The sequence below is a fragment of the Perognathus longimembris genome, chromosome 1, assembly GCF_023159225.1.
Source record: "Perognathus longimembris pacificus isolate PPM17 chromosome 1, ASM2315922v1, whole genome shotgun sequence".
Classification (NCBI taxonomy): domain Eukaryota; kingdom Metazoa; phylum Chordata; class Mammalia; order Rodentia; family Heteromyidae; genus Perognathus; species Perognathus longimembris.
The window spans coordinates 102,542,296-102,567,362 of NC_063161.1; the positions used below are offsets into that span (position 1 = coordinate 102,542,296).

The 25,067-nt window shown below is 38.0% G+C and overlaps 1 protein-coding gene across 1 annotated transcript in view; it reads left to right on the forward strand.

Annotated features, from left to right (window-relative positions):
* Positions 1 to 25,067, forward strand: part of LOC125352376 (contactin-associated protein-like 3) — a 129,201-nt gene that overhangs the window by 47,531 nt on the left and 56,603 nt on the right. The gene's annotated exons all lie outside the window — the stretch shown is intronic.

The following is a 25,067-nucleotide window of genomic DNA, read 5'->3' on the forward strand; positions in this document are numbered from 1 at the left end:
TCACCCCTCTTCAAACCTCTCTTCCTTTGCTTTTCATAATTCTTGACTGCATTCTCCCCCCTTTCCCTCTACATTCCTCACTCCCATACCCTTTGGCTCCACACCCCTTCTTACAAGTACCCATATCCTAGTGCTCATTTGGCTGGGTTTTGACCTAGTATTTCTAAAAAATTACCCTATTCCAGCTCTCCATAGTGTCCATTTTACTTCAGTTAATTCATTTGTAACCACTTGCATACCACCCAATGTGTTACTTATAGATTTATAGGCACATTCTAGCTCCACAAATGAGGGAAACCATGCAACCTTTGTTTCTCTGGGGTTGGCTGACTTCATTTAATATATTTTTTCCTAAGCCTATTTTCTTATGAATAGTACAATATAATTCTTTCTAATGCATTGTGTGTGTCTATCACATTTTCTTGATCCATTTATCCATTGAAGGCTTAGAGGCTAGTTCCGTATCTTGGCTATGGGTGAATAGTACAGCTGAGCTGGCCTATTTTAATTCTCACCCACAGAGCAAAGAATTTCCTTTCCTCCACATTTTCCCCAAAACTTGTCTTTTCAGGTGTACAGTTTCGAATTTTTTACCTTATGTAAACAAATTTTGGAGATCTACTCTGCAAGACTATAACTATATTTAATATTATTTTATTAGCTACTTAAAATTGAAAAGATTGCTGTTATATTTTCTAAACAAAAATTTTTAATCATACTTGGGCACTGGTGGCTCATGATAGTAATACTATCTACTCAGGAGGCTGAGATCTGTGGATTATGATTTGAAACCAACCCGACAGACAATTCTGAGAGACTCTAATTAACCATCAAGGGAAAAAATGCTAGAAGAGGAAATGTGGCTCACGTGGTAAAGTGCTAGGCTTGAGCCAAAAAGCTAAGTGAAAGCCCAAGACCCTGAGTTCAGAGCCCAGAACCGTACACACACACACACACACACACACACACACACACACATACACACACACACACGGTCATAAAGCATGAATAAGATTTTTCTTAATGAATATAACAACCTATGCAAAACAGAATTGATAGAACAATAAAATATTTTCTTCATGACTTAGCTATATGTGAAGTGAGTATTTAGAATTTTAAAAAAGTCACTTTTCTCCCACTGCTTGCATTTGGAATTTCTATACCAGCAGCCACAAAATTTTTAAGAAGAATCTTTTCATGCAAAAATACAAAGAAGAGGGGCTGGGAATATGGCCTAGTGGCAAGAGTGCTTGCCTCGTATACATGAAGCCCTGGTTCGATTCCTCAGCACCACATATTTAGAAAACAGCCAGAAGTGGCGCTGTGGCTCAAGTGGCAGAGTGCTAGCCTTGAGCAAAAAGAGGCCAGGGACAGTGCTCAGGCCCTGAGTCCAAGCTCCAGGACTGGTAAAAAAAACAAACAAACAAGCAAAAATACAAAGAAGAATGATTTCACATACTGGGAAATCTGACTCCTGACAGGCTCAACTTGTAACATATGAAACAGCATATATGTTAAGTTTGCAATTATAAATGGGAAAAATGTTCCATTTTATCACACAATGGTACATTTATATTGCTTTCACTTGCTCAAAAATTTTTATTGCTGAAGATTTTCTCTGAAATGTACTTGCAGGAAAGAGCTATTATTCATTGTTGCACCGTCAGAACATCTTCAAAACACTCAATCCAGGAGCCAGTACCTTGGGCATTGTTTTTGCAATTTTTAAAAAATCCTCATACAGAATCAGCCTAAGGCAAAATAATAAAATGGGAAAAAGTAGCCTTTGATAGTTTCCAGTGTCATTTACCTATTAATTGATCTGCATGTCTTTTTCTATTTCAATTTGGATCAGTAGTCTTTAGGAGTGAAATACCCTCTCCCAGGCCTGTCTTGTTCAGATTCTCAACCCAGTGCCCAGTAGTGTTCTGGTTTCCTAAATATTTTGAACAAATTAATGAACAAAGTACTGATATTTTAAAAAAAATTACAAAAGTGTATTTAAACTTTAATGTAGGACTTCATGAACTTTAAAAGGCTTCTAGACCTCAAAGAGTGAGTATGTAGATAAGAGTCCTCAGATAGGAGCTATGGAGGAATATTTTGAGGGAAGGTAACTATTTCTTGAATACTTCAAATTACATTCTAAAATACATCAAATAAGCTGAAGTTAAATGGCATATATATTATATAGGTAAACATATATATTTGGTTAAAATGACAAGTAAATGGGAATTCTATGTCAACAAAATTCAGTGAGGAACACTGGACATGCCCAATGAACTTAAACTCTGAGGATGATAATGATGATGACCACAATGATAATGGACCATAAGTGAAAACAGTCACAAGTAATTCTGAACTTGTTTGCTGGTCTCTAAAAGGAAGGTCATGGAGGTTACTGTGTTGCGGGAAGTAGCAGAAGGCTTCAGGAAGAAATTATACAGTCCTCCAGTTATGAAAGCCCTTACTCATGAAACCTGGAGTGTCAAAGTCTCAATCTGAATTTTATATGTTGATTTAAAGTCCCAAACGTGTTCTCCACAATGACAACTATGAAATATGGAAGAGAAATATCTGGAAGTCAGTTCTAGATAATGACAAGTCATAATGCACATTTCTTCTACCATTACAAAATTTTATATAGTAAAAACAACCTCTAGTGGTTGAATTTATATAAGCAAAAATCAGTATAGTAGAACTTTGCTCAAACAAATCAGTTCTATAATTCATGCGAAGCATGTGTCTTTGCCATATGCTAAATATGAATAGTAAGTAGGTCACAAAATGATTGTAATTAGTGCTGCTTTGTGTGGTTAAACAAAATATTTCTAGAATCATCTTGGTAAAAGAGAGATAAAATTAGACGCTCTGAGTTCTTTGAAAGCATAGCTAAGGAAGATCTGTTCAGATTCACTTTCAGTGGAGATGGGGTTCCCGGAATTGTTCCTGGAAGGAGGTGTTTGAAGCATAATGGAGCACTGGCCCAATTTCGAGTGGGGAAGTAGCAAGTGCTTTTTTTTCCTCTCACACTTTCTCATAAACTTCTAGCCTAGGGTTTCTTTAGAACATTGTGAATGGTGGATGTAATACCTACAGATAAAATGGAGGGTATAATTATTTCCCAACATACTCCTTCTGGACTGTCCTCACTGGCACACTTAAGAACCAGGTGTGATGTGAGATGTTTTACATTCATTTTATTTCAACTACATTTTATGTCTATTGAAATATGGGAAAATGGAGAGTTGGCTGGGTGAGTGTACTTCACCCTAGACAACCACATGTTTAGGATTCTGTGGGAGAGTCACAATTTTAATGACTCAACGTGTTTTGCTTTCCATATTTTTCACCTTCCTGTCAAACCCTCTGTCTCAAATTTAGAGGAGTAAATTTAGACACAGTTCCTGGCCAAACCTTTCTCTGGCATCTTTGTGTGGAAAGCGCACTTCTATGAACAAACACACATCCATGGAAATCCTAGAGTTCCTGTGACTTGAAGCTTAGTCAAGATCAAGAAAATTTGAACTGCTGCTAATCCTCTCATTTTCTGAAGCTCTGCTGGAGATCAAAATGCCAAGTATGGCTTGTAGAAGATGATATTACATAAACCTTCTAGTCTGTGTAAATGGGAAAAAAGGCGGGGAGGGAGGGGATGGACAGCTTTTACTTTTTTTCAAATTTTTATTATCAAACTGATGTACAGAGAGGTTAGGTGATTAAAAGCTTTTGTATAGTTAAAAGTACATCCTGAACAAACCAGAGTTTTTGGTACATATATTTTAAAAAGGGTACTTTAGTGAGTCTGGACTGAAAAGGGAAAGGAAGAAAACGGGAAAAAAAAATCAGATAATCTTGTATTATCTTAGAAACTTAAACCTTAGAGATAATTACTTTTTTTCCTTTTGCTAAAGATGTCTAGCAAAAAGAAGTAATTTAGCCAAACAAAAGATAAAAGATAGGATGAATCAGAAGTACCTTCTGTACACAGATACAATGGGTGCTGACAAAATCGGAGAAATTAATGTCATCATCTCTTTCTCCTTACTTTGTATATGCAGCCTGAGGGCGACTCTCTTTGAGTTAGTCATACAGTATACAATAGGCTTGTGTGAACTATAGTCACTCCACTGTGGGGTAGAAAATTAGAACTTATTACTTCTGTTAGTGAAAAATTAAAATGTTTAAGGAAATGTTATATCTCTGACTTGATTGTTATACATTACATACATTTATTGAATGATCCTATGTAGAAACATATACTTGAAATGATATATATATAAGAAGTTTCTTTGGAGGGACCCGCAAGGCCTTGGAAGAGGCTTGGACCCCTATGTGAGGTCCTAGAGTTTCTATTGGTCAATTCTGAGACAGAAGCAGAAGTAAAGTCATCCCATACACATTCTCTCCATATCTGTCACTCTGAATCTCTTCTCCCTTCTTCATTCTCTCTTCTCTCTCCATTCCCTTCCCTTGTCCCTTCTCTCTTCTCTCTCTATCTCCCCCTCCCCCATTGTCTACCTTCTCTGAGCAGTAGAAACTACTGCAAGGGAAGGAAGAGGAGTACACAGAAGCATGGCTCCAGATCCCCTCAGCTTCACCTAGTGGCGAAGCTAATCTCTGAAGCAAGAGGCGCTGGATACACATTGTGCCCACAGTCAGGATGGGAGAAACCTGGGGGGTGGGGAAGTTAACAAAATTCCATTGCCCCTCATCCTTATACTGGAGGAAACCACCCCAAAAGCTTCCTTCCCATCACAGGCTAATGAACTTCCAAAACTGTGAGCTGAAGAAACCTTTTTCCTTTGAATGAAAGCTTGCTTTCTACTTTCTTTTTTTTTTTTTTTTCAATCTTCACTTTTCTATATTATTCAATTTTTCTTTCTTTTTAATTATTTTAAACACATTGTAGTTTTATTCTAGTTGAGTTACAGTGATACTTTCGTACATATACAGTGTGTAATGATTAATTCAGGATAACTGAACATTTCTAGATCTTAAAACATTTGTTATTTTTATTCTCCAAAATTTTTATACCAAAAATGCATATGTAGTCATGTTTGGTTTATTGATTTACTCACATATTTGTTTTATAGATCAGTGAGGGTTAGCTGATTGGTGAGCTTATAAATATATTTATTTGGCTATATTACTTCTTTTTGTTACATGACTTTAACAGAAATATATTTTGTTTTATTTCCTTTGGTATTCTCCATTTGAAATCAAACAACATTGAAATAAAGCAGGATGTCCAAATGTGCATCTATCACGTGCTGATAGAAACGAATGCAAAGATAGCACTTACCCAAATGTAATAAAACATCAGACTAGTTAATACATAAAAATGGAGACAGTTATCTTTAATTACTTAAATTAGGTGCAATTAATCCTGATCCCCTAGGGAACCAAGAGAACATCTTTCTGGCTATTGAGATATTTGCAGATTATCTTAGAAAGGAACTTTGAATTCTAGATGTGGGATATTTCCACATGACAAACGATAAAGACAGAAACAGAATGCCATGGGCTCATTTCCATTTGCTTTTAGATATACATCTATTTCCCTCTTTTGTCCCAATTCAGTACTTATAATAATAAACATTCATCTTAAATTTGTTGCTCATACATGACTACACATTTAGGGTTGGCAATACAATAGATTCATTGAAACTTAAACCATCTCTAAATCAGAACAAATACATTAAAATATCTTAATTTAAAAAGTGCATCTTGAATTAGAGTTTTAATCTTGTTCTTGCCAGATTATTTCTCAATATTAAAATGGACATCTATCTTCTTGAAAGTAAAGAAACTAAAGCTGCTACAGTAAGTTTTGAGAAAAAACTGTTGATTTGGGATTTCATAATTTAAATTTAAAGTGATTTAACATGCATTGTAAGTGAGGTTATTATTAGGAAAACAGAGTTTAATATTAAGAGAAATTATGTTCTTTCAACTATTTTTTTGTTGATATGAATTTATTTCAGATTAGTCCTACCAGATATAGTATAAACAACTCAGCAAGAATGTTGTAAGCTAAATGTATAACTTGGGGGGAGGGGAGAAACTGGGGAGGAGGAAAGGTGGGAGAAAAATGAGGGAGGAGGTAACAAGTTTGACAAGAAATGTACTCATTACCTCACCTATGTAACTACAACCCCTCTGTACATCACCTTGACAATAAAATTAAATTTAAAAAAGGTCATGGTTCATGGCAAGCTAATGTTTGGTAATTTTTTGAAAGGCCGGTGAAGTGCCTATAAATATACATGTCAGTAGAGTAATTCTAAAATAATAAAATATCTCACTAATAGACTGCAACAAATTGAATACTACATGAAATACATTGAACGTTTTGAAACTTACAGTTTTCTGGCTAGAAAACAATCTTCCTTTCACTTGATTCACTGCCTCAGGAGTAGCAAGCACATGGTGTGTAAAATGCCAATGTAGGTAGCTCTCAGTTCTATGCTCCTAGTTTTCATTATAAACCTCATGCGCTGGACACTTACATTCTTACAAAAAAAAAAAAGGTCATGGTTAAAAAAGAAATATAACATATAAAAATTTTAAAAAGAATCTTAGTAGTTAATGATATGCACACAACTTAGACATTTTAAGCGCATATTGTAGGTACAATTAGTAATCTCAATTTCAAAAGCATGTAATTGGCTCCACACTGGTGATTCACACCTGTAATTTTAGCTACTCAGGAGACTGACAGCTGACAATTGTGATTCAAAGCCAGCCTGGATAAACAAATCCCAGAGACTCTTATTTCCAATTAACTAGCAGAAAGCCAAAACTGGAGCTGAGGTTTAAGCAGTAAAGTGCCCGCCTTGGGTTAGGGCTAAGGAACAGTGCCTAGGCCCTTTCAAGCCCCAGAAGTGGCATACACATAGAAAAAAAATAATGTGTTTGGTCTGTTGACCAAACTCAAGCATTTGTTCTTTGTAAAGTTTTTAGAAAATAAAGCATATTGTATCATAACTAGATCTTTGATGTCATGTTTATTAAAACTCACAAGAGTGAATGTACATAAAATAGTCTTAGTATATAGGACCAGAGGGAATAAGTGAAAGTAATAACAATATCTAAAAAAAATTCTATAGAACTCATATAGTACCTTTGTCCCCAGTAAGAATACTTTATTATTTGCCTTATATATTTCTATGTTTTAGTCTAAGTCATTTAGCTTTTATCCTTGTAGTTACTTAGCTTTCTTCTTTGTCATTAATGTTTACAGTCTTGGAGCTTCACTTCAATTTCATGGTCTATTGGATTTCTCCTAAAATGTCATTAGCACACTACTCTGTCTTTCAGACGAGCCCTATTTGTTTGAATAAGTAAATACCTACTCAAGTATGCAATACTAATTGATTAAACAAGCTCTTAGAAATATAGAAAAGTAAGCAAATTATTACATTCCAAATATGTGTGAGATTTAAAGCCATCAATTGAGAAACTGGGTACACTTTAAATTTTTATCAAATAAAAGCTTGAGGTGAACATGATTTTAATTAACAGGCATTTTGTTATAAGGAATCATTATTGAGCTAGGCATTGGTGGCTCATGCCTATAATCTTAGCTACTCAGGAGGCTGAGATCTGAGGATCATGATTCAGAGACAGCCTAAAGCAGACAATTCTTTGAGACACTTATTTCCAATTAACCACCAACAGTCAGAAGTGGAGGTATGTGGCTTACATAATAAAGTGAAAACCCAGAACAAGAGTTGAGGCACTGAGTTGAGGCCCTAGTGCTGGCATAAAAACAAAAACAAAAACAAAACAAAATCATTAGAGAAGTGGAGTTTAAAAAGCTTTGTTTTTGCATAATCACTGTGGAAAGGTTCTAGAAAGGTCCTAGGGGATGTGCACTCAGATGAATCTAGAAGATTCATACCATACAATGGGGAAACCAAACCTGGTCCAGCCTTGCTGATATAAGCTAAAAGACATGACCTGCCTAATTACTGATGCTCAGCCAGAAACGCTGATGAAGAATTCTGAGGCCCTTTCACATGAGAGCAAGCCTGATTGTGCAGTAGGTAAAGCAGGTCTTCAGAGTAAGCTCAAGTATAACCTGCTGACTGCTTACTAAGAGTCGGATGTTGTATAATAACCACAATTCCAATTCTTTATAAATTGAGCTGAGTCTCTGGCTATGGCTTTATGAGCCCCATTGGTGGCTGCCTTCATACATTCAAGATTTGTTTTGCTCAATAAGAAAATCCATAAATTCTATACTTATGAATTGATGTGCTCCTTTGGGTCTTGGTTATTTGTTTTTCATCAAGAATTTGATGATCAGGATGCAATTCTTTTTTTTTTTTCTTTGTTTTTTTTTTTTTTTTGGCCAGTCCTGGGCCTTGGACTCAGGGCCTGAGCACTGTCCCTGGCTTCTTTTTGCTCAAGGCTAGCACTCTACCACTTGAGCCACAGCGCCACTTCTGGCCATTTTCTGTATATGTGGTGCTGGGGAATCGAACCCAGGGCCTCATGTATATGAGGCAGGCACTCTTGCCGCTAGGCCATATCCCCAGCCCCCAGGATGCAATTCTTGAGGGAGTCCCTCTACTGGATGTATGTGATGATTTTTAAGATCATCGTGATGATTTCCTGGCTTCCAGTAGCTCATATCTGTATCCCTAGCTACTCAGGTGACTGAGATTTGAGGATCAAGGTTCAAAGCCAGGCTGGACAGGAAAGTCCACCCAGGATGGCCTTGAACTATGATTCTCCTATTCTCAAGTGATCCATGTAACAAGGATTACTGGTGTAAACTACTGGCACTTGGTTTGATTCTGCAAAATTTTCAATGACAAACTAATATGGGAAATCCAGAATGTTGTTGGTAAGCCTATCTCTTAGAAGGTTGATTTCAACTCTCCTGTGTTCAGAATTACATAAAATGAAAATTCTTTTTTCAATTGCCATAGAAAGGCTCTTTTGAGGCAGAAAAATTGGTGTATGCACAGCAATTTTTAGAAAAAGCGTACCCACAATAAACAGTTTATTTATATCTCTGGGAAGAATGTTATTCAGGAAACAAACAAAAGACCAAACAGCCATACAGAATAAATTAGTCAACTGGAGGACCAGATTAAGAACCTAAAAGTTCTTGTTTGCAAGTCTCTCATTTCTTCCCTTTGCTTCCCTCTGATTTCCTTTATCCTTATCTGCTTTGAGCTGGGGTCTTCCCAGAGGGAGGTAATAACTGATTCAATGGATGGTTCTCACTGGCTGTGGAAACCCATGTAGAATGACATTTCATCACCCACCAAAGGGTCACTGGAAAAACCCCACAAAGACAAATTAGTTGTTCTGCAGATAAACAAATTTATTTTATATGTAGCAACAACCACATAGCTTAGTTTCTTACCAGCCCAATGATTTCTATAGGGAAAGGGGGAAAATAGGGCAGGAAGACAATTTTATTTTTTGGGGGAGGGATAGTATTATTTAGTGGAATTCACTGGGCTTGTGGAAATATAAATGGCTTGGGATGAAGTCCCATAGAGCCACAGAACAGATAGTGGATTGTAGATGAATCTCTTTGGAATCCTGAATGTGTCTGAAATGAAAGAGAAAAATGTTATCCAGGTATATGAACAAATTTCATCATTCTTTCTGTCATGTGAGCTTTTTTAACAAAATCAGAGGGATGGGACCAGAAATTCGTTAGGCAGACAAATGTCACAGAAGGCTGCTCTATGCATTTGGGATTGGTGGTGAAGAGAAACAAGATGAAGATAAAAGATTCTTGATTTGGAGCCTATTTTAAGGTCTTTTAATTTCTCTTAGATCAATTTTCTCATTATGTCAAACAACAACAGCATTATATTTGGGGAGGATCATTCTGTAAGATGCAGCCCTTAGGATGGCTTTTTATTTTGGAACGGACACCCTGTCAATCTTGTTGGAATCTCCTGCTATTGGCTGTCCTGGTGCTGATTTATCTCTGTGATTCTCTAGAAATTAAATATGCAAGACACAGCTAAGGATCCATAAATGAATAAAGAGGAAAATCAAATCATGATTGAGAACTCGGGTAAGAGATTGTATCTAAAATAAAGGCTTTGAGTTGCTGAGTGGTTACCCTGGTAACTTGGACAAAAAAGAATTTTAAAAAGAGCAAAGCTAATAGCAAAAGAGGAGAAGACTTATGGTGTTGAGCAAACCCAACTCATTTTTCATCTCAACATGAAAAAAACAAACCTAGCCCTAGCCCTTTGGTGTTTCAGTGGTTCAAATGCTAGAATGCATTTGGTTGTCTGTACTTGATTCTGCCCATTTTAAGTGTCTTTTTCTATTGCTTTGGAAGATTCATGAAAATTTGCAAATGTACCCTGAATATGTGTGTGTGTGCACATGTGCATACCAGTACTGGTACTTGAACTGAACTTAGGACCAGAGCACTGTCACTTACCTTTTTCACTCAAGGCTGGTTCTCTAACACTTGAGCCACAGTTCTACCTTTAGTTTTTTGGATGGTTGGAAATAAGAGTTTCATGGACTTTCTGGCCTTGGCTGGCTTTGAACTGTGATCCTCATATCTCAGCCTCCTGAGTAGCTAGGATTCAGGGGTTAGCCACCAGTGCCCTACCACTAGTGTAGCATTTTTACAATGCAGAACTGTACACATGGGTTTTACCCTGGTTGTGTTGTGGAATGCTAACCTCTGGCTGACTTGCTCAAGTGATGGAATAGTGTGATGAAGGCCAAATGACAACTCCCTCTGCCTCCAAATCAGGGTGTGACCGGGCCTCTGGAAGCCTGCTACTCATCCCTGTCAATAGTGTAACCAGAGTCCTAGGGCCAGAGCCCAATTCTGGGGGTTCTGCTACTCACCTCAGAGATATTAGAAAAATAATGATGAAACAGTAGGAAGGGACTTTAATCAAAATGGCTTTTTGGAGAAGATGGAAATTAAGCATCTCAGCTCTTCTACATAAGCTTTAGGTATATAAATATAAAGTTCTGGTCAAAACATTAATCTTGTTTTTCATTATATCAGTTCTGGTTCTGCAATATGGACCAAAGATGTCCTTATCATTGCTTAAGGGGACAGTCATGTTCCCATGACAGGACTCCTCTTGCTTGGGGGTAATCTCACTTTGGGGTGATCTCATTGGGAGTGGTGATCTCACTCTGGGGTATCTGTGAAGCCTTCCTATTCTTGGAATCCAAAGTGACTGAAGGGTTGGGGCAGTGCATGAAGACATTTGAGTATCTTTTTTGGGGGGGGGAGGGGAGGGAAGAGAGTCTAGAACAGAGCACTGTATAAGCCAACAAATACCTGAGTTACTCTTACCTTTGTAAGTTCATCCCTGAAGGGGGGTGGCGGGGATAGGTTGATTAAGTATCACCTGTGTTTAGACCAGTGCTCCCTGAATTGTTACCATGTCTAAGTGTAGAGTTAAGCAGAAATCTGGTTCAAAGTAAAGGAGACAGACCCCAAATAAAAGCAGGGAAGCCAGGCTCTTACCCTGCTTTTAGACCCAGTGCTCTTTGGCCAAAGCAGTTCCTAAGCACTGGTTTCCATAACTCAAGTTACTTTTGATGCTTTTGGAAACCCAACAGATGGGCTCGTAACAGTCCTTGAATATTATCTGCCATGCTATCAGAATATCCTAGAGACCCAGGCAAGGGCATGACCCCCATTGCTTTCATCAACAGTGCAGGAAGCAGTTTGTAAATTCCTGGAGCATCAGTTTGTAGCCTTGGTCCTCTATTCTTTTGCAATAGCTTTTTTAGCCAGGAATTTCCAGCCTGGAGTTATCAGATAAAAAAAATAAATAAATGGTTGGATGGCAAGGGCAGACAATTTCTCAGCAAATCACATTGGGGAAAAAGATATAGCCACATATAAAGTGAAAAGAACAGACACTACTATCATCACCAAACCTTAGGACTACAGAGCTAACTGTCCCCTTAGGAGGCACAAGATAGAATGTCCTAATATAACTTCATATATCACTGTTTGAAGAAGTGAGGATATTAGGAAAAAAGAATGCTAGTAGAGTTTAATCAAAATGCAAAAATTATAACAAAATTCTGAAAGTTTATCCTCTCTTTCAGGAGATTATTACGTTTTCTTCCCAAGAAACCAGACAAATATTTGTCAGGGAGTCTTGTGTCTTTGTGCAGGGCTGGCCTCCAAACAGAGTTGTCCTATTCCTGCTTCCCACGTAGCTGAGAGCACAGATAGATACTGCCACTCCAAGCTTATGAAGATGAAATCTCGCTAAATTTTTGCCCAGGATGGCATCAAGCCACGATTTTCCCTATACTTATCTTGTAGTTGGAATTGAAGGCATGAACCACCACTTTTGACTCTCTCTCTCTCCCTCCCTCCCCCCCTCCTGCCCCCTCCCTCCTTCCCTCCCTCTCTCTCTCTCTCTCTCTCTCTCTCTCTCTCTCTCTCTCTCTCTCTCTCTCTTCTGTAGACCTTGGAATCATGTGTTCTAATTCCTTCAAGCCATTCTTCTTTTAAGGTTATGAATATATCTGGATAACTTTTCAATCATAATTGTCCATTCTTCCCTAAGGTTTTTGAGCTAATGGATTCTTCATTGGAAAGATGGGCTTTGTTTTTGTTTCCTGACACCGGAAGTGACTTTTCAGGATGATTCTTGATGTGTATACTATAACCTGCTGAGGTTGAAATGGTTTGGCAGCTCTCCAGAGGCAAACAATCTTGCTGGCAAATAGGTACCTCTGAAATGAAAACACGGAGAAGAAAGTGAGCACCTATCTCACGTGGCACAGGAAAGTAGCAACAAACTATAAGAAACTGCTTCATCTTTATGAACTCTTGGGACCAATAAAATGTGTCAGTCCTATAGCTCTCAAGAAAGAAAATGTATAGCATGTATAAAACTAATATCCTTTCTCTCCAGCTCAATCACAGGAAATTTAAAAAGTAGAGAAATTGTGTCTGATAGAGAAGGAACACAAGGCTGGAATCCCCCTGTAATCCCAACTACTCAGGAGGTAGAGATAGGAAGATCCTACCATCCTACCTTTTTTCCTAGCCAAGGAAAATGAGATAGCAATTATGCTATATCAAAAACAAAAAGACTCACTTCCTAATATTTCCATATTACATGTGAAAAGGGGAAATTTAGTAAGGTAGGTAGACCTGTTTGTAGATTTACAATGTTTTTTAAAAGAATAAATGTCTGTAATTTGGCACCTGTAGTACTCATGCTGGCTATAATTTTAATTCTAATACCTGTGCCAACTAAGTATTTTTTGACAGTGGATATGTGTTCAATTCTTTTTTCCCCTGTGCCTTTAAATGAGTCAAGGTTTCCTCTTTATATTTACCCAGGCCAGCCTTTCAATATTTGCAGCAAGGGATCTCCCAGGGTTTAGAGATTCACCTAGAGAATATTCTCTAGGCAGTTACAAGAGAATGTAATTTTCCTCACCTTAGGGTTTCACACTAATTCAATATGTGGGTAATTTATTGATAGCGGCTGACACTTTACTTGCTTATAAAAGAAGAAAATTTACTTTTACTAAAGTGTCTAACTTTCCAAGGACATGAAGCATCCCCCAGGTAAATTGTAGGAGAGTCAAAGTTGAAGTCAAGTAAGTACTCAAATCACTCCTGACTGACCAATGGAAACTCATTCTGCCCCCACATTCTGTCTTAACATGAACCCAACTCTCCCAGGAAAACAAGCTCACCAGTGTTGCAGTGAGATGGGATTGTACTTGTAGTGGATCCAATATTTCCTGAGGAGGCGGGGGCGCATCTCACTAAGGCATTCATTCCATGAAGCATGACCAATACCTTTGCTGTGCTCAGGAGAAGCTGAGAAGACTTCTCAAACCTTTAAGTCTCCATTGTTTGTTTCCTTGCACTGAGTATTCCTAACAGTTCCTTCTTCTGTTGTGAGCATAAAGGATTTGCTAGCTGAAAACAGTATTAAAGATGAATAACACGTACCAGGATCTTGATGTTGGAACTTAACCTACTGGTGCTTTTGAAGGAAGGTGTTGACACAACCAAGGCCAAAAGCAAAATGCAAGGGTACCTTCAAAAATATTTACAATGAAGGAAATACACTAACGGGATTTAAAATAGGTACAGGGCAGATCACGGTCCCAGGTACAAAGAAGTTGAAAAGACCAATGTTACATGATTTCAAAGGTTATCCTTTCCATGCTTTTATCTGTAATAACATGAAGGTACAGGAAGATTATATTTTTAATTTGACTGTTCTCAGACATTAAAATCTCCCTATGGATAAAAGAATTTCAGACAACCTCTCAAATGGAATTATGGAAAAGAAGATTCAAAAAAATCCTCTCCTAAGTAGAACTGAGAATTCTTTTGAAATCCATTTCCAATTAAGACCTAAATGAAAAAGATGTGTAAAACAAATCTAAAAAATATACAAATACACATTCCCTGACACCAGCCATTTTCTGGATGACAGTAGTCCTGCAGTGAAAGTATATCAGCTGTCTATCTTCCCAAATACCTATCTCAGGACTTGACTACTGTATTCTTTGGAACTGAAATCAGTTAGCTTTGGCCTTACAATGCAGAACTAAAGTAGGCAGACACCTTAGGGTGTCCTTGGTTGCCAGGGTAACAAGACCAAGGACCACTAGCCAGCCCAAGGATCTACCCTCAAGACCTTTTCCCAAAATGATCTCCCCTAGAGAGTCATACAGGTGCTGATGGACATGTGGATGAAGTTTCTTAAGCCAGATCAGTTGGTTCCAGGTCCTCATAACCACTGGATTCAGTCAGCAGCCAGAGCTCATCCCCAGTGCACATGTGCAGAATGTAAAAACAATGAGCCTACAGAGACTTCTTGGCCCTATGAGGCTGGGTGAAATCTAAGTTTAAGACTATTCTATCTCCCAACGGGGGGAATCCGCTCACAGAGTCTCAGCAAATCTGGGCATTCACGATGAACATTTGTTATATAAGCCACTCCTGTCAATCAACCTGCCCATCAGAATTCTCACTGAGCAAGGGGAAGCCCACCTCCCTGCAGATGGAGGGTTTGATGCTCTGGAGCCTGATGCTCTGAAGCCAGCTGCTCTCTTGCAATGTGTATCACTTTCTCTTTAGTAAGCCTTTTTATCATTGCATTATGTTTTGTGTCTTTCTTGAAGCAAAAATAAATGAGACAAAAAGAAAAAGAAAAGTTAAGCTGTGTACATTTTTGGTAACATGAAGAGGTTTATCTGCATGCCCTTCAGCCATCTCCATCTGCCATCATTCTCTTACAATGCTGAAAAAAATTGTTCCATGATAATTCTTACTACTCAGTAGGCTGAGATCTAAAGATCAAGATTCAAAGCCTGCCTGGGCAGACAAATCCTAGCAACCCTTATCTCCAGTTAACCAGCAAAAAACTACAAATGGAATTATGGCTCAAATGGTAAAGCACCAGCCCTGACTGAAAAGTTAAGGGACAGCACCCAGGTCCTGAGTTCAAGTTTAAGTTAGGGAGGAAAGGAGAAAGGAGAGAGAGAGAGAGAGACAGAGAGAGAGAGAGAGAGAGACAGACAGACAGAGAGAGAGACAGAGAGAGACAGAGAGACAGAGACAGAGACAGAGACAGACAGAGACAGAGACACAGAGAGATACTGTAGTCTTTGTTTGTGACCATAATAGAAGAATAAACATAATTTGAAAAAATAATGAATTCAACAGTATTTATTATAAAATAATTGCAAATGATTGCATAGCCAATTATAGATATTCACTATCTATAATTCTCTGAAAATATTGGTAGGAAAAATAGTCCCATTCTTGTTTAATGGTACCTGCTAATGGGCGGGGGTGTGGTTGCTGAGCTAAGGGATGAAGATCAATCAGTCTGAAAAAAATTTTTAGGAAGTCTGAGGATCAGTGGCGAGGCAGATAGCCTTTCTTTCTCTTTTCTTTTCTCTCTTTTTACTATTTATATTTATTTCTATTTTGTTTTTTAGTTTTCTGTACCGTTGTCTTTTTTTTTGTTGTTGTTGTTGTCGAAGTAATGTACAACAGGGTTAGTTACATATATAAGGCAGTGAGTACATTTCTTACCAAACTTTTTACCTCCTTCTTAGTTTTTCTCTTACCTTCTCCCCTCCCCAGGGACCTTCCCACCCTCCCCCGATTTGTACAGTTGGTTTACAGTATATCGTCTTGTAAGTATTGCTGTTGCATTTGTTGGCTTTTTGCCCGTTGTCTCTCTATTTTGGTGTTCCCCTTCCCTAGTTTCAATAAATTTTTCTCTCTCTTTTATGTGCTAGTACTGGAGCTTGAACTCAGGGCCTGGGAGCCTTTAAGTTTTCTCCTTAAGGTAGATACTCTACCACTTGAGCCACATCTCCCCTTCTGTCTTTTTGCTGGTAAATTGAAGGTAAGAGTCTTACTGATTTTCCTGGCTAAGCTGGCTTTGAACCATAGTCCTCAGATCTCAGACTCCTGAGTAGCTGGTATTACAGGTATGAGCCGTGGAGCTCAACTCCCACATAACTCTATTTTTCCACTCCTGCTTCAAAGAACATTATTACAATAAAAGGAATTGAAACCACATTTTTTAGACCCCAGGCTCAAAGTCTGAGTGTCCAGCTTTTATCCTGCTTTTAGTTAATTTATAAGCCTAGCAAAAACATCTTTTAAGTTGCCTTTTATAGAAACATCAGTTAGCATTTTAACAGTGACAGTAATAAACAGTGTTTGGAAATGACTCTCACATGCCAGTCCTACACTAAGAACTTTAGAGGCAGAGGAGGAAGCTTGTGAGGTTGGAGTGTTACTTCCACTGTGAGAGGGGAAGGCAGTGTGTGATTTCTCATAGTCACTCATGCCAGTAAGTTCTGGCACCTATCTCACCCAGATCTTTCTAACTGAGAAGCAACTATGACTGGCCACCTACAAGAGACTCCAAAGCTTAGATAAAGCCTTTTGTTGTGTTTGAATCTGCTTGCTCTACTCTCAAAGTTTACCACAATCTGGATGGTTTATAAACAAAGATTATAGTTCTGAGGCTTGGAAGTTTCAGAACATGGTGTTGGCATCTGATCAGGGCCATTTGCTGTATCTTAACATGATGGGAGGATAAGTAAGCAAGTAAGACAGACAGGAAAAGTGGACCAAACTCATTCTTTTTTCTTTTTAATCAGAAGCCTGTTGCCATGACAACCAACATCAATCTCAACAGCATTAATTAATTCATTCATGAAGGTAGAGTGTCGGTGACCAATCACCTCTCTCCAAGATCTGATGCCTTAATGGAGCTACAATGACATGATTTTTGACTGGAGTTCTGGAGGGAACATTCATGTAGGGACATAGAAATCAGTAACCCTACTTGAGTGACCACCTTACAGTCACATCATATGTCCTAGAGAAGTCCCTGTAATAGCCCCTAGGCCATACCTTGTTGCAGCCCCTGCCTTTATCTAAGGGTCTTCCCTAAGGAAGAGGGGAGGTGATGGGGTGTCTACAATCTGGATCCACATGCTATATCATTTGTTTTATTTGGACATCAAGTATTGAGGGTTTGGTTTATAGTCTTCAATGAGAAACCAGTAAGAAATGATCTGGGCGTATTAGAGAGCCTATTCTTTCATTTGTTCATTCAACCGTCCAGTCCTTTCTTTTCTCTTTCCTTTGTCCGTCCATCCGTCCCTCCCTCTCCCTCCCTCTCTCCCTCCCTCCCTCCCTTCCTTTCTTCCTTTCTTTCTCTTTCTTCCATCCTTTCTCTTTCCTTCCTTCCTTCTTTCCTTCCCTCCTCCTTTCCTTAGACAACTTACTTTTCCAGTCCAGCTTGTTTTATTTACATGTTAAATCTATACAGAATGTTGACTTATATCTTTCGTTTTGCTTTTTACTGATCAACATTTTACAAAGATGTAATTATATGATTCTTAGTATGGTGATAAAGAGCATACTCTCATTTTTTAATAACCTGTGAAAACATCATTTTAATTGCTTCACAAAATGCTCTCAGGTCATATGCCAGGGTAATTACATTATTAATACTTGCTACTTAACATTAATACCATTTTTTCTAATAACACTTATAAATTACAAAGTATACTAATCATCCTGCTAACAAAAGTTATGGCAAACAGCCTTATTATATATATACACACACATATATATATATATATTATATATGTTTTGTTTGAATAAACTTTCCAAGACATTTTGACAGCTATTTTTCAACAAGGTATACATTGAGCAAAGTAGTTTTTACAATTCCCAAGTACTCACAGTGAAGTTTTGATGGTGGAGACTAAAAACATGTTCAATTGCAGCCCAGAGAGACAATTTGAGACAACAGAACTACAGTGAAGAACCATAGAGCTCTTCCTTACTCAGCCACTATTGTACCATAGAATTATAACAACTTCAACTTACCACAATGTATTGAAATAAGAACCTTATTTAGTATAGCCAATTATTTGGAAAACTATTAATAACATAGAAGCTGCTGAGGAACCAATATCGTGTGTGTGAGTGTGTGTGTGTGTGTGTGCGTGTTGGTACTGGGGCTTGAACTCAAGGTCTCAGTGCTGTCTCTTAGGTTTTTAGTTCAGTGTTGCCATTCTACCACTTGAGCCACAGCTCCACTTCCAACTTTTTGGTGGTTAATTGGAGATAAGAATCTCATGGACTTTGCTGCCTAGACTGACTTCAAATCTCAGTTTTTAGGCCTCCCGAGTAGCTAGGATTACAGGCTTGAGCCAATAATACCCAGCTGGAATGGATATCTTTTATACATGTCTCCCTACATGTTTGTGAGCCCTATCTCAAAAGTATAACTCTGAAATGGCTTGGTGTTGTGGTTAGACACAGCAGACACTAAAACCTAATTTTACAAATCACTGAGATCCATTTCTACAACTCAAAATTTAAAATGAAGATTTGGGGAATCAAATTTTCTTGGGGGAAAATCTAGGGCTGGGTAGATGCTAAGCAGCTGCCCCAAGTAATGAGGTACACCTTCAGCACCCCCAATAAATATTCATTAAAAAGGAAATGTTTCAACAGAATAGATCTGTGAGAGATTTCTTATAAATAATTCTGTATATACTGGTATTAGAACTAGGGAAGTGAAAGGGAATATCAAAATCGAGAGACAAAGGATAAAAAGACAAGTGATCCCAAAAGCAATACTTGCAAAACCATTTGAGGTAAATCAACTGAAAAACTCATAGGGGTAGAGGGAAAAGGGGAGGGGGAAAGGGGGAATGAGGGAGGAGGTAACAAACAGTACAAGAAATGTACCCGAGGCCTAACGTATGAAACTGTAACTTATCTGTACATCACTTTGACAATAAATAAGAGAAAAAGAACTTACACTCTCAAAAAAATAAATTGTAATACAAAGCATGAAAAAAATGAATAAATAGCAAAGGGAAAAATAAATAATTGGTGATGAATGTTACATTAATAAAATAGGTTTTTCTGTTTCAGGCTGCCTCACCTTGATTTCCCATTGAGAATACTTATAGAGTTAATTCTTTGTGCCAGGAACCACATACAGAATGGCCCCTAAACATCCTAGTGTGCCCTGCCTGGAATTGGTAGACTGTCCAGTGACTATAAGAGACAAAGAGAAACAAATCAAAGTGACCCTTGGCCTAGGTGCTGGTAGCTCACACTTACAATCCTAGTTACTCAGGAGGCTGAGATCTGAGGATTGTGGTTCAAAGTTAGCCCAGACAAGAAAGTTCATGAGGCTCTTATCTGCAATTAGCCACTAGAAAAATCCTGAATTGGTGCTGTTGCTGAAAGTGGTAGAGCACTAGCCTTGCGCAAAAGAGCTCAGGGACAGTGCCCAGGCCCTAAGTTCAAGCTCACAACCACCACCACCAGAAACAAAACAACCCTCCCCCCCAAAACCAAAGTAACAGTTGGAAAATGTCTCAGAGGATAATTCATGCCTAAACATGCTAGAAAAATGGATTGTTTCAACTGAAAAACATACACTTTGGATTGCTGGGTATTAGTCGTGATGCCCTCAGTGACAAAAGTCACCTCAAATTTAAGTGAATCTTCATTGTTCAATTAAAGGTAAGCATACATACACACAGCACTGGAATGAATGTTCTAAAACTGTATATAATCCTTCAGATTCACTGTCTACACTAACATTGTATCTATGTGTAATACTTCCAGGGAGATATTATTTTTCAGCTGTATAAAACACCACAGTGACTTCCATCAAGGTCACACTTTTGAGAAAGGACAGGAAATAATTTGAAGGACTGTGGGTTTTAAAGCATTCAGAAAAATCTTCACTCTTGACAGGACTGGGCTGGGCCTTGGCTTTGTCTCTTAATGAAGATTTAAGCCTCTGCAGAATTGCTGATGGCCATGGATTTCCTCAGAGCTGGCTTTACCCTGTTCTTTTGGAGCCTTTTGTTTTTTGACTTCAGGCATAGGACTTTATATCTTAACTTTTCCCCCTATTTGTGCTTGCCTATCAATTCATGTTTATGATGAAAACTCTCAAGGCAACTGTAAATAGATAAAAGAATGCAGAACATTTTAGCCATTAAATTTTACTGTAAAATATATGATAGTTATAGTAATAAGGCCTAAATGTTACATAAATAAAATATTACTGGAGGCTCTCCCTCCCCAAAGTATATTCTTTTTAATTGTTACATTTTAACAGACCAGCAGTTTATTTGATTGGTATTTTGTGAAGCTGGTTGTAATTGAAATAAACTGCAAATAATGTGATTCTTCAAACTGGAAGAAATTAATGCAACTAATACATATATGTACTAGAATATTTGAATATGTATATGTATACAAATATATACACACAAACACGTAATACACACACACACACACACACACACACTTATTTTTTGGTGGTTCTGGAACAGACCCCAGGGCTTCACCATGCCCTCCAGAATTGAGCTTTGTTTTTTTATGCTAGTACTGGGGCTTGAACTTAGGGCCTGGCACTGTTTCTTAGCTTCTTTGCTCAGGGCTGGAGCTGAGCACACGTGCACTTCTGACTTTTTTTCTGGCTCACTGGAGATAAGAATCTCTCAGATTTTTTTTTGCCCTAGCTTGTTTTGAACCTGGATAATCAGATCTTAGCCTCCTAAGTAGGAGTACAAGCATGAGCTACAGTCCCTGGCAATCTAGCCCCTTTCATGTATATTTTAGTCATATGTAATAAATGTTTTATTTTTGAAATTCATATCTCTGAGTTATAAACAATATCTCTGTTGTTAAACATTACATTCTGTCTGCTCTATTCACAAATTATTACCTTGTGTCAATATAAAATCTCTTAAAACCATATCATTTGGTTCTATAAAAATAAGCTATTAAATTATTTTTCTCTATGCTACTCTAGTCACATCATCACTTCATAAATATTTTTTCCAGATCTTATATTTGAAAATAAGCTTTAGAGAAAAGTAATGTTTGGTATACAAAATAGTAAAAAAATTCTATTTGGGTAGGCTTCCTTGGAAAGATTTGTATTGTGTTGCCTGTACTGAAATTTAAATCACCTTGTCAGCTTCAGGCAAAATTGATTTTAATTCTTTGAATTTTAATATTGGAGGCAAAATGCCCAAGAGAGCTGATGTCCCTGGTTTAGCAGTTTAGATGGATGTCTTAGATATTAAACCCACAGATGGATTCAATCTGCACCAATTGTGACAAGCACTCCTAGCTTCTGCCTGAACCCGAGCAACCAGAACCCCAGAATGCTCAGGTGGTGGGCAAATTGCTAATTAGCAATTAGGAAACTGCACCTAGCTATAAAACAGCACAAGATCAGGGTTTGGATGGGTGGTGCTAAGCTATGACAGCACGCACGCGTGCATGTGCACACGTGTGTATGTGTGTGTGTTACTAGAGTTTGAACTTAAGGAGTTTGAACTTAAGGCCTTCTGATTACCAGGCAGATGCTCTACCATTGGACAGTATCCCCTGCTCCTTTTGCTTTAGTTAAATTTTAGATATGGTCTTGGATCTATCTATCTATCTATCTATCTATCTATCTATCTATCTATCTATCTATCTATCTATCTATCTATCCATCCATCTATCTATGTAACTGGAGGCCTGGACAGTGATCTTCTTCTTAATACCTTTTGTATACTTGGGATTACAGGTTTACAACACTATGCCCAGTTTCTTTTGCCCAAGCTGCCCTTGAAAACGAACCAATCTTCCCAGTCTCTGCCCCTCCATATAGCTGGGATTATAGGCGTAAACCACTACACTCAGCCTTAGAATATGACTTCTTTTCATCCATGTCATCCTAAGCATGAACCATAAAGCCTGGCTCAATTTTTTTAAAGACAAAGACAAACCACTAGGCAGATAAGGTTCTTGATTCTTGGTTGAGCTAACTGGCCTGCTCTGTACTTTTGTGTTAACTGCACAGTTTAGGTGTGTTATCCAAAAGATATTCTACTATCAGAGGATACCAGAAAGCTTACTTTTTACTCCCTAATTTCATTTTTCTTCCATAAAATAGCCTTTGACTTTCTGTATAATATAGCGCTTATTCTAAAACCAAGTTTAAAAAGTTGGATTAAGTCTTTATTCATTAGTAAGCTGCTGATGCTTCAACCCCTCCCCACCCCTATCATCTCTTTCATATAAAACCCTACACATGGCATTAGAAAACATTAGAGAAGGGAGTTTGGAGAAGTCATTTGGTTGACAAGCTGTGGAAGGAAGAGACTATTCAGTATTAGTTTTTCTATGTTTTCACTTTCCAGTGAATGGATTTGCTCATAGTTCTTACCGTATTTATTGAATTAGTCATTGACACGTGATCTAAAATAAATTTCTGGGTATATGAGAATCAGTCTTTTCCTTGTCATCACATGTTATAATTTTTATTATATTTTGATTTTTTTTTTAGTAGCACTGGGGTTTGAACTCAGGGTCTTGCCTTTGCTAGGCAGGTACTTAACCACCTAGCCACACCCTTAGCCTTTTTTTTTTTTTTTTCAAATTTTTATTATCAAACTGATGTACAGAGAGGTTACAGTTTCATACGTTAAGCGTTGGATACATTTCTTGTACTGTTTGTTACCTTGTCCCTCGTACCCCCCTCCCTCCCCCCCTTTCCGTTCCTCCCCCCCCCCCCCCGGAGGTGTTCAGTTCACTTACACCAAACAGTTTTGCAAGTATTGCTTTTGTAGTTGTTTCTCTTTTTTTACCCTGTGTCTCTCAAATTTGGTATTCCCTTTCAATTTCCTACTTCCAATATCAGTAAACACGGTTTCCAATATACTCAGATAAGATTACAGAGATAGTGTAGGTACAACCACAGGAAGGTGATACAAGAACATCATCAATAATAGAAGCTACAGATACACATGGGACGTTGAAAGTAGTTACAACTGTGATATAACAATTGTCTCCATAACATAGAGTTAATTTCACTTAGCATCATCTTATGTGTTCATAAGGGTATAGCTATTGGGCCTTGTGATGCTCTGCTATGACTTGCCTAAACCTGTACTAATTATTCCCAATAAGGGAGACCATAGAGTCCCTGTTTCTTTGGGTCTGGCTCACTTCACTTAGTATAACTTTTTCCAAGTCCTTCCATTTCCTTACAAATGGAACAATGTCATTCTTTCTGATAGAGGCACCCTTAGCCTTTTTCTATCTAGTAATTTTTGAGATAGAATCTTGATTTTTGGCTAGGTCTCCATTTTCCCAATTCTAATTGTACCATCAATACCCAGCTATTTGTTAAGATTGGGGCTCACAACATTTTGCCCAGGGTGGCTTTGAACCATGATCCTCTCTATCTTCACCTCCCAATTACTTAAGATTAGAAATATGAGCCAACAACACCCGGCTTAGCTTAGATTTTTAAACACACACACATATTAATTTTTCTACTTTAATGCTGACTTTTACATGTCAATATAGTGTTGCCGTATTTACATAAAATGTGTACTGATTAAATCTAACCTTTTTTTTTTAATCCGTCACCTGTCACCTGAAAATGGACCAGAAGTACTTAAAACCTTCTTTGCTCTCACTTTGGTACTTGGCAGTGATCAGATAATAAGACAAAAAAATTATTCATTTCCCTTTGTCCTCAACACACATGGTGGTGGTATGCAACTCACAAGTCCCTCCAAAGTAACTGATCACTGGAGAGAGTTCAGTTATTAAGCGTAGATGTATAGGAGTCCTGCACTGGAATGGTATTTTGTGCAAGGCAAATTCCACCTGGTAACATAGAATAAAAACCCTGGACAATATGTGGAAGCTTGATATAAAATACACCAAGGCATGATAAATTGTGTAGGTCTCTAGGCCTTCACACACAGTGAGACCAAAGGAGGATGCTCTTAGGAGAGGAACACAAAAGCACATAAGCATTGGCTTATGGGCATCAAATCACATAAAATAATATTTATTGACATAAACTCCAGAAAATGGAAACAAAAAGTTTTTCCTTTGTTGCTGTTTTTGTTTTCCTTTCTTTTTGTATCATTTGTTCATTTATCTGTCTTTGGGATGGTAGGAGGGTACAGAAATGGAGCGACAAAGGGTGAAGAAATGTAACAGTCATACTAGGCACTATGTTAAAAATGAACTATACACCTTGTGGGGGCACATGGGAGGGAAAAATGGAGAGAGAAAAAGAGATAGAGAGAGAGAGAGGAGAGAGGAGAGAGGAGAGAGAGAGAGTCTTTGTCCAAACAGAAATGTACTTTTTACCTGAAGTAGGGGGGGGGGGGAGACTTTGTCCAAATGGAAATGTACTTTTTACCTGAAGTGTATCCCCTTTATAATAACAAATACAGAAAGCTGGGTATAATCCTGCCCAAATTATGTGATAGTTATAGTGCTCCATTTTCCTTTACTAGCATGCAGGTCCTCATCTGTAACGTATGAAAATGAAGTTAGAGCAATGTCTTGTCAAATTCCAAGCTCTAGACTTCTTATGTAGATCTCTTGGGCCTTAATTACCCTGGCGTTTGATCACCCTGGAGAATGTGCTTTCATAGGGGAACCCTGACCAACTCGTAGCATGCCAGGGTAGAAAGAGAACTCACACAGCGTCTGAAAT